Below are 12,515 nucleotides of genomic sequence, written 5' to 3' on the forward strand. Positions count from 1 at the left end.
CAGCATGAGGTGGAAGTGGATCTTGATCTTTCCCTATTTTTTTAACCTCCACATTTTTGTTCTCCATATTTTAATGCGCACAACTAAAAGGCACCACAGGTATACAATGTAGATGGATGGATAGTATACTTTATGTATGACGACGAGTGACTGAAGACACAGAGGTAGGTACAGCAGTGGCCTACCGTACTGCTATATACAGTATAATGGACCTGGTGGACACTGTCAGCAGACTGCGTTTATAGTATAAAGAAAAAAAGACACCACAGGTATACAATGTAGATGGATGGATAGTATACTTTATGTATGACGACGAGTGACTGAAGACACAGAGGTAGGTACAGCAGTGGCTTACCGTACTGCTATATACAGTATAATGGACCTGGTGGACACTGTCAGCAGACTGCGTTTATAGTATAAAGAAAAAAAGACACCACAGGTATACAATGTAGATGGATGGATAGTATACTTTATGTATGACGACGAGTGACTGAAGACACAGAGGTAGGTACAGCAGTGGCCTACCGTACTGCTATATACAGTATAATAGACCTGGTGGACACTGTCAGCAGACTGCGTTTATAGTATAAAGAAAAAAAGACACCACAGGTATACAATGTAGATGGATGGATAGTATACTTTATGTATGACGATGAGTGACTGAAGACACAGAGGTAGGTACAGCAGTGGCCTACCGTACTGCTATATACAGTATAATGGACCTGGTGGACACTGTCAGCAGACTGCGTTTATAGTATAAAGAAAAAAAGACACCACAGGTATACAATGTAGATGGATGGATAGTATACTTTATGTATGACGACGAGTGACTGAAGACACAGAGGTAGGTACAGCAGTGGCCTACCGTACTGCTATATACAGTATAATGGACCTGGTGGACACTGTCAGCAGACTGCATTTATAGTATAAAGAAAAAAAGACACCACAGGTATACAATGTAGATGGATGGATAGTATACTTTATGTATGACGACGAGTGACTGAAGACACAGAGGTAGGTACAGCAGTGGCCTACCGTACTGCTATATACAGTATAATGGACCTGGTGGACACTGTCAGCAGACTGCGTTTATAGTATAAAGAAAAAAAGACACCACAGGTATACAATGTAGATGGATGGATAGTATACTTTATGTATGACGACGAGTGACTGAAGACACAGAGGTAGGTACAGCAGTGGCCTACCGTACTGCTATATACAGTATAATGGACCTGGTGGACACTGTCAGCAGACTGCGTTTATAGTATAAAGAAAAAAAGATACCACAGGTATACAATGTAGATGGATGGATAGTATACTTTATGTATGACGACGAGTGACTGAAGACACAGAGGTAGGTACAGCAGCGGTCTACCGTACTGCTATATACAGTATAATGGACCTGGTGGACATTGTCAGCAGACTGCGTTTATAGTATAAAGAAAAAAAGACACCACAGGTATACAATGTAGATGGATGGATAGTATACTTTATGTATGACGACGAGTGACTGAAGACACAGAGGTAGGTACAGCAGTGGCCTACCGTACTGCTATATACAGTATAATGGACCTGGTGGACACTGTCAGCAGAGTGCGTTTATAGTATAAAGAAAAAAAGACACCACAGGTATACAATGTAGATGGATGGATAGTATACTTTATGTATGACGATGAGTGACTGATGACACAGAGGTAGATACAGCAGTGGCCTACTGTACTGCTATATACAGTATAATGGACCTGGATGACACTGTCAGCAGACTGCGTTTATAGTATAAAGAAAAAAAGACACCACAGGTATACAATGTAGATGGATGGATAGTATACTTTATGTATGACGACGAGTGACTGAAGACACAGAGGTAGGTACAGCAGTGGCCTACCGTACTGCTATATACAGTATAATGGACCTGGTGGACACTGTCAGCAGACTGCGTTTATAGTATAAAGAAAAAAAGACACCACAGGTATACAATGTAGATGGATGGATAGTATACTTTATGTATGACGACGAGTGACTGAAGACACAGAGGTAGGTACAGCAGTGGCCTACCGTACTGCAATATACAGTATAATAAACCTGGTGGACACTGTCAGCAGACTGCGTTTATAGTATAAAGAAAAAAAGACACCACAGGTATACAATGTAGATTGATGGATAGTATACTTTATGTATGACGACGAGTGACTGAAGACACAGAGGTAGGTACAGCAGTGGCCTACCGTACTGCTATATACAGTATAATGGACCTGGTGGACACTGTCAGCAGACTGCGTTTATAGTATAAAGAAAAAAAGACACCACATGTATACAATGTAGATGGATGGATAGTATACTTTATGTATGACGACGAGTGACTGAAGACACAGAGGTAGGTACAGCAGTGGCCTACCGTACTGCTATATACAGTATAATGGACCTGGTGGACACTGTCAGCAGACTGCGTTTATAGTATAAAGAAAAAAAGACAAAACAGGTATACAATGTAGATGGATGGATAGTATACTTATGTATGACGACGAGTGACTGAAGACACAGAGGTAGGTACAGCAGTGGCCTACCGTACTGCTATATACAGTATAATGGACCTGGTGGACACTGTCAGCAGACTGCGTTTATAGTATAAAGAAAAAAAGACAAAACAGGTATACAATGTAGATGGATGGATAGTATACTTTATGTATGACGACGAGTGACTGAAGACACAGAGGTAGGTCAGCAGACTGCGTTTATACTTATAGTATAAAGAAAAAAAGACACCACAGGAGTGTTTTTCAGGCAGACAAACGTATACTGGTGGTCACTGTCAACAAAACTGTGCACTGTGCTCCTGCTATAGCTGCTCCCCAGTCTCCCCCACAATTAAGCAGTGTGAGCACTCAGCACAGTCAGATATATCATGCAGCACACTGAGGCTGAGCACAGATATGGTATGGAGCGTTTTTTTCAGGCAGAGAACGGATAAAAAAAAACTAGCAAAACTCTGCACTGTACTCCTCCTAACAACTGCTCCCCAATCCTCCCCACAATAAGCTAATCAGTAGCAATCAGATCAACTAACTATAACTATATAAACGGAGAGGACGCCAGCCACGTCCTCTCCCTATCAATCTCAATGCACGTGTGAAAATGGCGGCGACGCGCGGCTGCTTATATAGAATCCGAATCTCGCGAGAATCCGACAGCGGGATGATGACGTTCGGGCGCGCTCGGGTTAGCCGAGCCATACGGGAGAATCCGAGTATGGCTCGGACCCATGTAAAAAGGGTAAAGTTCGGGGGGGTTCGGTTTCTCGGAAACCGAACCCGCTCATCACTAATATATATATATATATATATATATATATATATGTGGGCACTACTGTATGGCATAATGTATATAAGGGGCATAGGCGTGCGCAGCTAATTGTATTAGGGGGTGCACCGCCAGAGAGGCGTGTCTAGCACCGCCTTTTGGGCGTGTCTAGCACCACACAGGGACATGTCTAGAACTATTTTACATTCTTGCAGTAAAATCACATGGCTTAATCTAATTTCTCCCTAGTTCCTAATAATAAAGCAGATATAATATACCCCAGTGAAATAAAATAAAACATAATGGTGCGACCGCCGGCCGGTACTGACTGTCTGCTGTGGCATAACCCTGAGTCCTAGCTTCTGCAGCACCATATCGCTACTTACACTTCCCCAACCTTTCCCTGACCAAGTGGCAGAACTAGAGAGTGGTAGGCCTAGGTGCATATGCATACCCCTCCCCTTGCACCCCCCAGCACCTACACCCTGATTTTGATTGGACCACTCTGAAAAATATGGCAGATTTAGGGGGCCAAATATTTCAGTTTTAATATAACACAAGTAAGGTTTATAATTTACACATGTGCCATCAGAGCCACATCTGCCTCTTTCTATGCCATCAGACCCCTCATCTGCAGGACACCAACATTTGTCACACATGTCCCCATGCTCACCAGCTACTGACAGTAGTGCCCCGTACTCACATTATGCCACACAGTATGAGCCGAAATTCACATTACACCACACAGTATGAGCCGAAAATTCACATTACACCACACAGTATGAGACGAAATTCACATTACACCACACAGTATGAGCCGAAATTCACATTACACCACACAGTATGAGCCTAAATTCACATTACACCACACAGTAGGAGCCGAAATTCACATTACACCACACAGTAGGAGCCGAAATTCACATTACACCACACGGTATGAGCCGAAATTCACATTACACCACACGGTATGAGCCGAAATTCACATTACACCACACGGTATGAGCCGAAATTCACATTACACCACACGGTATGAGCCGAAATTCACATTACACCACACGGTATGAGCCGAAATTCACATTACCCCATATGGTATGAGCTGATATTCGCATTACACCACACGGTATGAGCTGATATTCACATTACACCACACGGTATGAGCGGAAATTCACATTACCCCACACAGTATGAGCTGATAATCGCATTACACCACACAGTATGAGCTGATATTCACATTATGTTTCACAGTATGAGCTAATATTCACATTATGTTTCACAGTATGAGCTGATATTTACATTATGTTTCACATTATGAGCTGAAATTCACATTATGCCACATTGTATGAGCTAAGTTCACATTATGCCAAAGTGTATGCCCCCAGCAGTGCCAGAGACTCATAATACCCCCAGTGCTCACCATTATAATGTAAGTAAAACACATTATTAATATACATTTCGAGGGATATAACTAATCTATAGTAATAAAAAAATAGAAATGTAACATATATTAAACAGACATGTTACATACGGTGACTTACAGTACTGTCTCACTCGGCTCCGACTCAAAGCCCGCCCGAAAGGAATGCTGGCCTGATGCTGTAGCTGCACATTGGCACAAGAAGAGAGAGTGCAGGCTGGAGGGGGGAGAGAGAACGCGGACGGGAGGGGGGAGAGAGCGCAGACGGGAGAGGGAGAGAGAGCACGGACGGGAGGGGGAGAGAGAGCGTGGACGGGAGGAGGGAGAGAGAGCACAGATGGGAGGAGGTAGAGCACGGATGGGAGGGGGAGAGAGAGCGCGGATGGGAGGTGGAGAGAGAGCGCGGATGGGAGGAGGGAGAGCACGGATGGGAGGGGGAGAGAGAGCGCGGATGGGAGGGGGAGAGAGTGCGGGCGGGAGGAGGGAGAGCACGGATGGGAGGGGGAGAGAGAGCGCGGATGGGAGGGGGAGAGAGAGCGCGGATGGGAGGGGGAGAGAGAGTGCGGACGGGATGGGGGAGAGGATAAAAATATTAGTCCATCTTGACTGGGTGGCGGGCAGGGCCAGATTAAAGTCTGTGGGGGCCCCTGGGCAACAAACTTGTGGGGGCCCCTATCAATAAAAGTGATGTAGTGGCAATTAACAACATAATTATTGAATATAGCAATTGTTTCCCTATATATGTAAATATATATATATATATATATATATAATATTTATCTTATTAATTGTGGTTAGTACAAATTCACTAGTTAATCCTACAGTAGTTTAATCTGTAAAATCACAATTATTATTGAATAAGTAATTCTTACTAAGGGATTATTAGTAATAACCTCTTAGAAAAAATGACTGATTCAATATTTTTTTGATTTTACAGCTTAAACTACTGTAGGATTAATTAGTGAATATGCACTAACCACAATTAAAAGATCAATATTATATTTTACACATATATAATAAAATTAATGCTATATTACAGGCTACTACCTAAAAAGCTCACATTTCTGCATACCACTGGTCCAGGCAGCACTGCACCACAATGGGTAGGGGGTTCGGTGTAGTCAGCCAAGCTGCCCGCCAGCACCTGTCAGCTGGCGGCGCTGAAGTTGGAGCCTCATTCACTCATTCACTGAAGCACCATCACTTCAGTACTGCAGCATCCGCATTGAGTGTCTCGCGGGATTTGGCGTCCCGCGAGACTGTGTTCCGGCAGTATGATCATGATGAGTGGCTCCTCGGCGGCTGCACAGAGGGGGGAACGGAGACAAGCTAAATGCTGTGTCCCGTTTCAATAGTGCCTGTGTCTGATTCAAGGGACAGTGTGTGGGGGCCCAGGGATGACCGCCCCTTCTTTAAACCGAGCTTGATGGCGGGAGGGGGGCACAGAAACAAGCAACAATCACTGTGCTGCAGGTGTAGCGTGTGAGGGGTGCCGGACATTAGGGGGTGCCTGTGCGCACCAGGCACCCCCCGTGCGCACGCCTATGATAAGGGGTACTACTGTGTAGCATAAAGTGAATAATGTACATTACTGTGCTGTGTAATGTGAGTAAGGCACACTACTGTGGTGTAATTTGAATTGGGGTACTATTTAGCGGCCACGCCCCTTTTTTGACACTCGTGCCTTCCCTATTTCAAATATTGGGGGGGGCACCAGTCCTTTACTTTGCCAGGGTCGCTCGGACACCTAAATACACCCCTGATAATATGCATTCAAGCAACATAGATTACACATGCAGTTGTGGTAAAGTATAGATATAGAGAAGAGTGTCCTTAATAACAGTTTATTCTACTCTTAAAAATTACCTTAGGGAGATGTAAAAGCATGGCCAAACATACACAAAGCAAACAAAAAAAAAACACATAGAATACTGTGCTACTATAATGTTTATACTAACTTTAATTGCAGTTATTATAGATTAAAATGCATAATGCATGCAGTAAAAAGTGGTGTTATTTAAAAACTAAAAATAACACAATAAAAATGAAATACTATTTTCAAAACCATACAGGGTTATTATAACACTTACCTTAGTAATTGGACAGAAGTGACAGATGTTAAACCCGCCAGCCAAAAGCAGTTCTACGAATCGAGGCCTTTTGCGGCCGAATTTAAGGTATTTACGTCCGCATTCATAAATACGAATCCTTGATAAATTACCGCGTTGTATGAAATGACAACCGCATTTGACCGATGGTCTATGCATTCGTATTTGTGTCAGCCGTGAAAAACAATACGAATGGCTCAAACACTGCCCAGTTTAATGTTGAGTAAATTACAGAGATGCCACTTAAAAAAAAAAAAAAAACTCGAATGGATTCAAATGAAATCGGGACCTTAGTAAATTTCCCTATATGAGTCTGATACAGTGTTGAAAGTAAATTTGGTAAATGTTTCTCCAAATATGTGTGCATGGATAAAATGTGTATATTCCCCTGCATGTGGAGTTGTATGCATCTCTATGGTTCCTCTGCCTGCTAACCAAATGCTTAGTTTGGTAGCCAGCATCATCATCATCATAAATGCACACTAGTACCATCCTATACTGGATGTAAATTACAAACTTACAATCAACTGTGCATAGGCTGCAATTCTGTCTACTTCACCTATGTGAGAAAGTCCCAATACTTCCCAGTTACACCACTTCAGTTGCACGTGGAGATGCGATTGACATGTATGTGTCTCTGCATTGCCCATATAGTGGGAGACATGCAACATTAGCTCCATAAACAGGGACACCTACTCCGCAACAGCCACTAAATCCCTGTGATATTAACATTTATTTATAATACACATATACAGGCTGGTCATTATGTTTCCTGGTCCGATGTGAGGAGGTTGCTTTTCTGGATCTGTCCTTGTTATACCTGTTTGCCAAACAACCTGCAAAGGCCAAGCTTTGGTGGTTCTTGGATTCCTGGCCTGCCTACATCCTGCAAGATTCTTCGGATCATTTTCCAGACAAGAACTCCACAACAACATTGCTCGTAGATTCTTCAGATCAGTTCCCAGGCTAAAACTCCACAATTACAGATGGTGTCTCATATGAGATTCCGAAACTGAAACCTCTGGATGTAAGATACCTCTAATATTCCTGTATATTGTTACATAGAACATCTTGTTACCATAATTGTTCACAAACATTATTTTCATTCAGCTGTTTTTATTCAGCAATTGCACTTGAAACATTGTATAGAAATGTCCGTATAAGGGGAAGTGCCAAAGGAATCCCTTTCTAGCATAAACATATACATATAAGTCTATGACAGTGTACAGAAAGTGGCTTTATGACTGGGAAGTCAATTTATTGTCCTGTAAGACCAACATGTGAAAGTTGTGTGAATGGCAAGCATGTTGAAAGAAAGAGGAGTGCACTAGTGCGCAGACTCCAGTCTTCCTGTTCTCCAGGGAGGCTTCATGCCCTATTCCAAGATGGCCACCGACAATGTGCAGGGGCCATCTTATCTTTTGACTGTGTAGAGAGACTTGATGGATGACAGAAGTCTCCTCCTTAGCTCCTCTAAGAGATCTATCTGATTATTACCCTCTAGAACTCTGTTCCAAAATTCTGCACTGCTATCCCATTTTGGGTGGTGAGCTGTAAGAAATTATTTATTATTTATTTATATAGTGCACACATATTCCGCAGCACTTTATAGATAATATTTGGCCATTCACATCAGTCCCTGCCCCAGTGGAGCTTACAATCTATATTCCCTATCACATGTACACACAGACACATTCACGTTAGTGTTAATTTTGTTGGTAGCCAATTAACCTTCCAGTATATTTTTGGATTCTTGGAGGAAACCGGAGTACCCAGAGGAAACCCATGCAAGTACGGGGAGAATATACAAATTCCACACAGTTAGGGCCATGGTGGAAATCGAACCCATGCCCTCAGTGCTGTGAGGCTGTAATGCTAACCATTACACCATCCGTACAGTCCCAGTGAAATCTCACTCTGCTCAAAATCCTCTCAATCACCAGTGTACATGTTACAGTGAGTATGGCTGTACCTGTTATCTATCAATAAACCAACATCTCTAGTTAAGTAACTGGGCTGTTCATAGTTTGAGTCATCCGCTGGTGTGTGCATATATATCTCTGCCATATCAACACTTGCAATATAAACACCTGCACCTACATAATATCCAACAAAATAAACACGTTGCACCTTTCCTATGTTTGCAACCAGAGCACAAGTCCATTGTGTTGGTGCATACTGATGTGTTTGAACAAATGGAGGTAGAATCCATTAATGGGGAGCGTTTCATCATGATACTCATTGATGATGCTACAAGGGTGACATATGTGTATTTTATGCAAAACAAAAGTGAAGTAACAAGTAAGTGTACAACAGCCTCGTTGAAAACCAAACAGGTCTAACTGTAAACTGAAGGTACTAAGATCTGACAATGGCAAGAATAAAAATTTAGTGGCACACGGTATCAGCTATTTCCTCCACATCATAACAGAAGTGATATAGTAAGTCTAACAAGTTGAGAGAACTTGAGCTATTCTGAATGATTTAAGTTTTGATAAGAGATTTTGGATCAAACCAATACAAACAGCTGTTTACCATGAAAATCGATCACCTACAGTGGCAGTCAATGACAAGAAAAGCGGGGAATTGATGCAAGGGATGAGAGTGTTATACTCCCATTATATAAATCCCTAGTGAGGCCACATCTTGAATACTGTGCACAATTTTGGGCACCATACTACAAAAAGGATATCCTGGAACAAGAAAAGGTTCAAAGGTGGACAACCAAACTGATAAAGGGGATGGAGATGCTGTAATATGAGGAAAGGCTTGCTAGGCTAGGCATGTTTACACTGGAAAAGGGGAGATTAAGAGGGGGCATGATTAACATATACAAATATATAAGGGGACAATACACAGAGCTTGCGGAGGATCTGTTTTTGATAAGATCGACACAGAGGAGATTTCGCACACAGAGGCGAAAAGGTTTCTTCACAGTAAGTACAATACGTGTTTGGAATTCCCTGCCTGAGAGAGTAGTAAAGGCGGACTCGGTCAATACTTTTAAGAATGGGCTAGATAAATTCCTAATGGATAAGTATACACAGGGTTATGGTGGGTAGATAAAGCAATATAGTAAAAAATAAAAAGAGGAATAGACACAACAGCCGACATTCACAGCAGATAAAATTAGGCCTAAAAATAATACAGCGTAGGAGACCACAAACAGGTTGAACTCGATGGACAAATTGTCTTTTTTCAACCTTAGAAACTATGTTACTATGTTACACCTTTGGAAGTGTGGATTGGCAAAAATCCCAACATAAGCCACCTACTTTATTTGGAAGTAGAGCCTATGCTCACGTACCTAAAGAAAGAAGACGCAAACTTGATCCTGAGGCCATCGAGTGTACCATGCTAGGATACTGCATACAGAGCAAAGGTTACCATCTATGGGACTGCAATAAAAGAAAACTCATACTTTCACTGGATGTTTTGTGTCATGACAATACTTCAGCTAATGTCAACCAGATACTTGTGTTGCTATACATGCCCAGGGTTGGAGTAGCCCACAGGGGTCCACTTCCTCCTCTAGGATCAGGTTCCAGACTGTGCACTTGAATTATACATAATATATATGTTATGGTAAGAACTTACCATTGATAACGGTATTTCTCCTAAGTCCACAGGATCCACAGGATAACAATGGGGATATGATGAAGCGACAGCGAATTTGTACCAATCAGTCAAAGCTTTCCAGCCTCCCAGGATGCAACGGGCCCGTCCATATATCCCCGCCTCCTGGTTCAGGCAAATCAGTTGTATTCCAAAGCTCAAGGCAGAAGCATCATAGATAGCCCTAATCAGGCGATAAAAACACACATGCACACCCTTCCATACAAGATGACGAGTAGAATTAGCAGATACATTAGCCAGAACAGGGAGATCAGCTTGAGAATATGCTTCTGAAATCGTCATCCAAAGCCATCTTGCCAGTGTCTGCTTATCAACAGGCTATCCTCTCTTGTGAAATCCATAGAGAATGAAAAGAGAATCTGTCTTTCTGTTGGCACTGGTACGATCCACGTAGATCCTTAATGCACGGACCACATCCAGTGATGCATCTCCCGCAGAAAGGCCCGGTACCTGGAAAGCTGGGGCTACAATTTCTTCATTAAGGTGGAATTTAGACACCATCTTTGGAAGATACCCAGATCTAGTTCTGAGAACTGCTTTATCTGGATGAAAAATCGGAAATGGGGAACGACATGATGATGCCCCCAAATCTGATACACTTCTAGCTGATGCCATAGCCAGTAGAAAGAGAACTTTACCTGTCAACCATTTAAGATCCACTTTATTAAGTAGTTCAAATGGGGCAACTTGAAGTGCTTTCAGGACTAGACTTAAGTCCCAAGGCACTGTAGGAGGAACAAAAGGAGGTTGAATGTGCAGCATTACCTGGAAAAAAGTATGCACGTCCTGTAAGTTGGCAATTTTCTTTTGGAACCAATGTCAATGCTGACACTTTCACTCTTAAGGAAGCCACCATGAAACCTTTATCCATTCCTCACTGCACCAATAAATATAGGTTTGCCATATTTGGTGATAAATGCGAGCTGAGGAAGGTTTCCTTGCTCTGAGCATAGTTTGAATTACCTGTTGTGAGAATCCTCTTGACTTCAGGATAGAGGTTTCAAGAGCCACGCCGTCAAAGACAGTCGATCCAGATGTCTGTGATAACAAGGACCCTGCATCAGTAGATCTGGACGTTGAGGGAGCAGAAGTGGAGCATCCATCGACATTCTCTGCAGATCTGTGTACCAATGTCTTCTGGGCCAAGCCGGCACTATTAGTATCACGGCACCTTTCCCCTGCTTTATCTTTATCACCACCCTGGGTAATAGGGTGATTGTAGAAACACATAAGCCTGATGAAAGTCCCATCTCACAGACAGGGCATCCACAAAGATCACTCTGGGATCCTTTGTTCTTGACCCGTATGTGAGAACTTTGTTGTTATGACGGGACACCATGAGATCTATCTATGGCAACCCCCACTTGTCTACTAGAGTCTGGAAGATCTCCGGGTGTAGAGCCCATTCGCTTGCCTGAATGGCGTGTCGACTGAGAAAGGGCACTGCCCAGTTTAGGACTCCAGGAATGAACACTGCGGACAAGATTGGATGATGAAGTTCTGCCCACTTTAGTATGTGACATACCTCCTTCATCGCTTTTCGGCTGCAAGTTCCTCCCTGATGGTTGAGGTACGCTACTGCTGTCGCATTGTCCGAATGGATCTGGACTGGTTTTCTCAGAAGTTCCAATATATTTATTATCAGGCAACCTTCTTCCTTGGTCCATTGACCCTGGAAACACAACCTTCCTGACACTGCTCCCCAGCCTTGGAGACTGGCATCTGTCGTCAGAATTTCCCAATCTGATATCCAAATGGTCTCCTCTTGTCCAGATGGGATGTCTGTAGCCACCAGGCTAATGACCTTCTTACTTCTATCGTAAGAAGCATAGTCTGTGTTTTTATCATCTGATGCAACCCATTCCATTTGGCAAGGATCAGATGCTGCAGAGGCCTCGAGTGGAATTGTTTATATGCCACCATGTTGAATGTTAACACCATAAAACCCATCACACGCATTGCTGCGTGAATGGATACCTTTTAACTGTGTAGCAAGTCCTGAATCCTTGCCTGAACCTTGGATATCTTGTTCAGAGGTAACATTACTCCCTGAAGACTTG

This window comes from Pseudophryne corroboree, chromosome 5 (assembly GCF_028390025.1).
Source record: "Pseudophryne corroboree isolate aPseCor3 chromosome 5, aPseCor3.hap2, whole genome shotgun sequence".
Lineage (NCBI taxonomy): Eukaryota > Metazoa > Chordata > Amphibia > Anura > Myobatrachidae > Pseudophryne > Pseudophryne corroboree.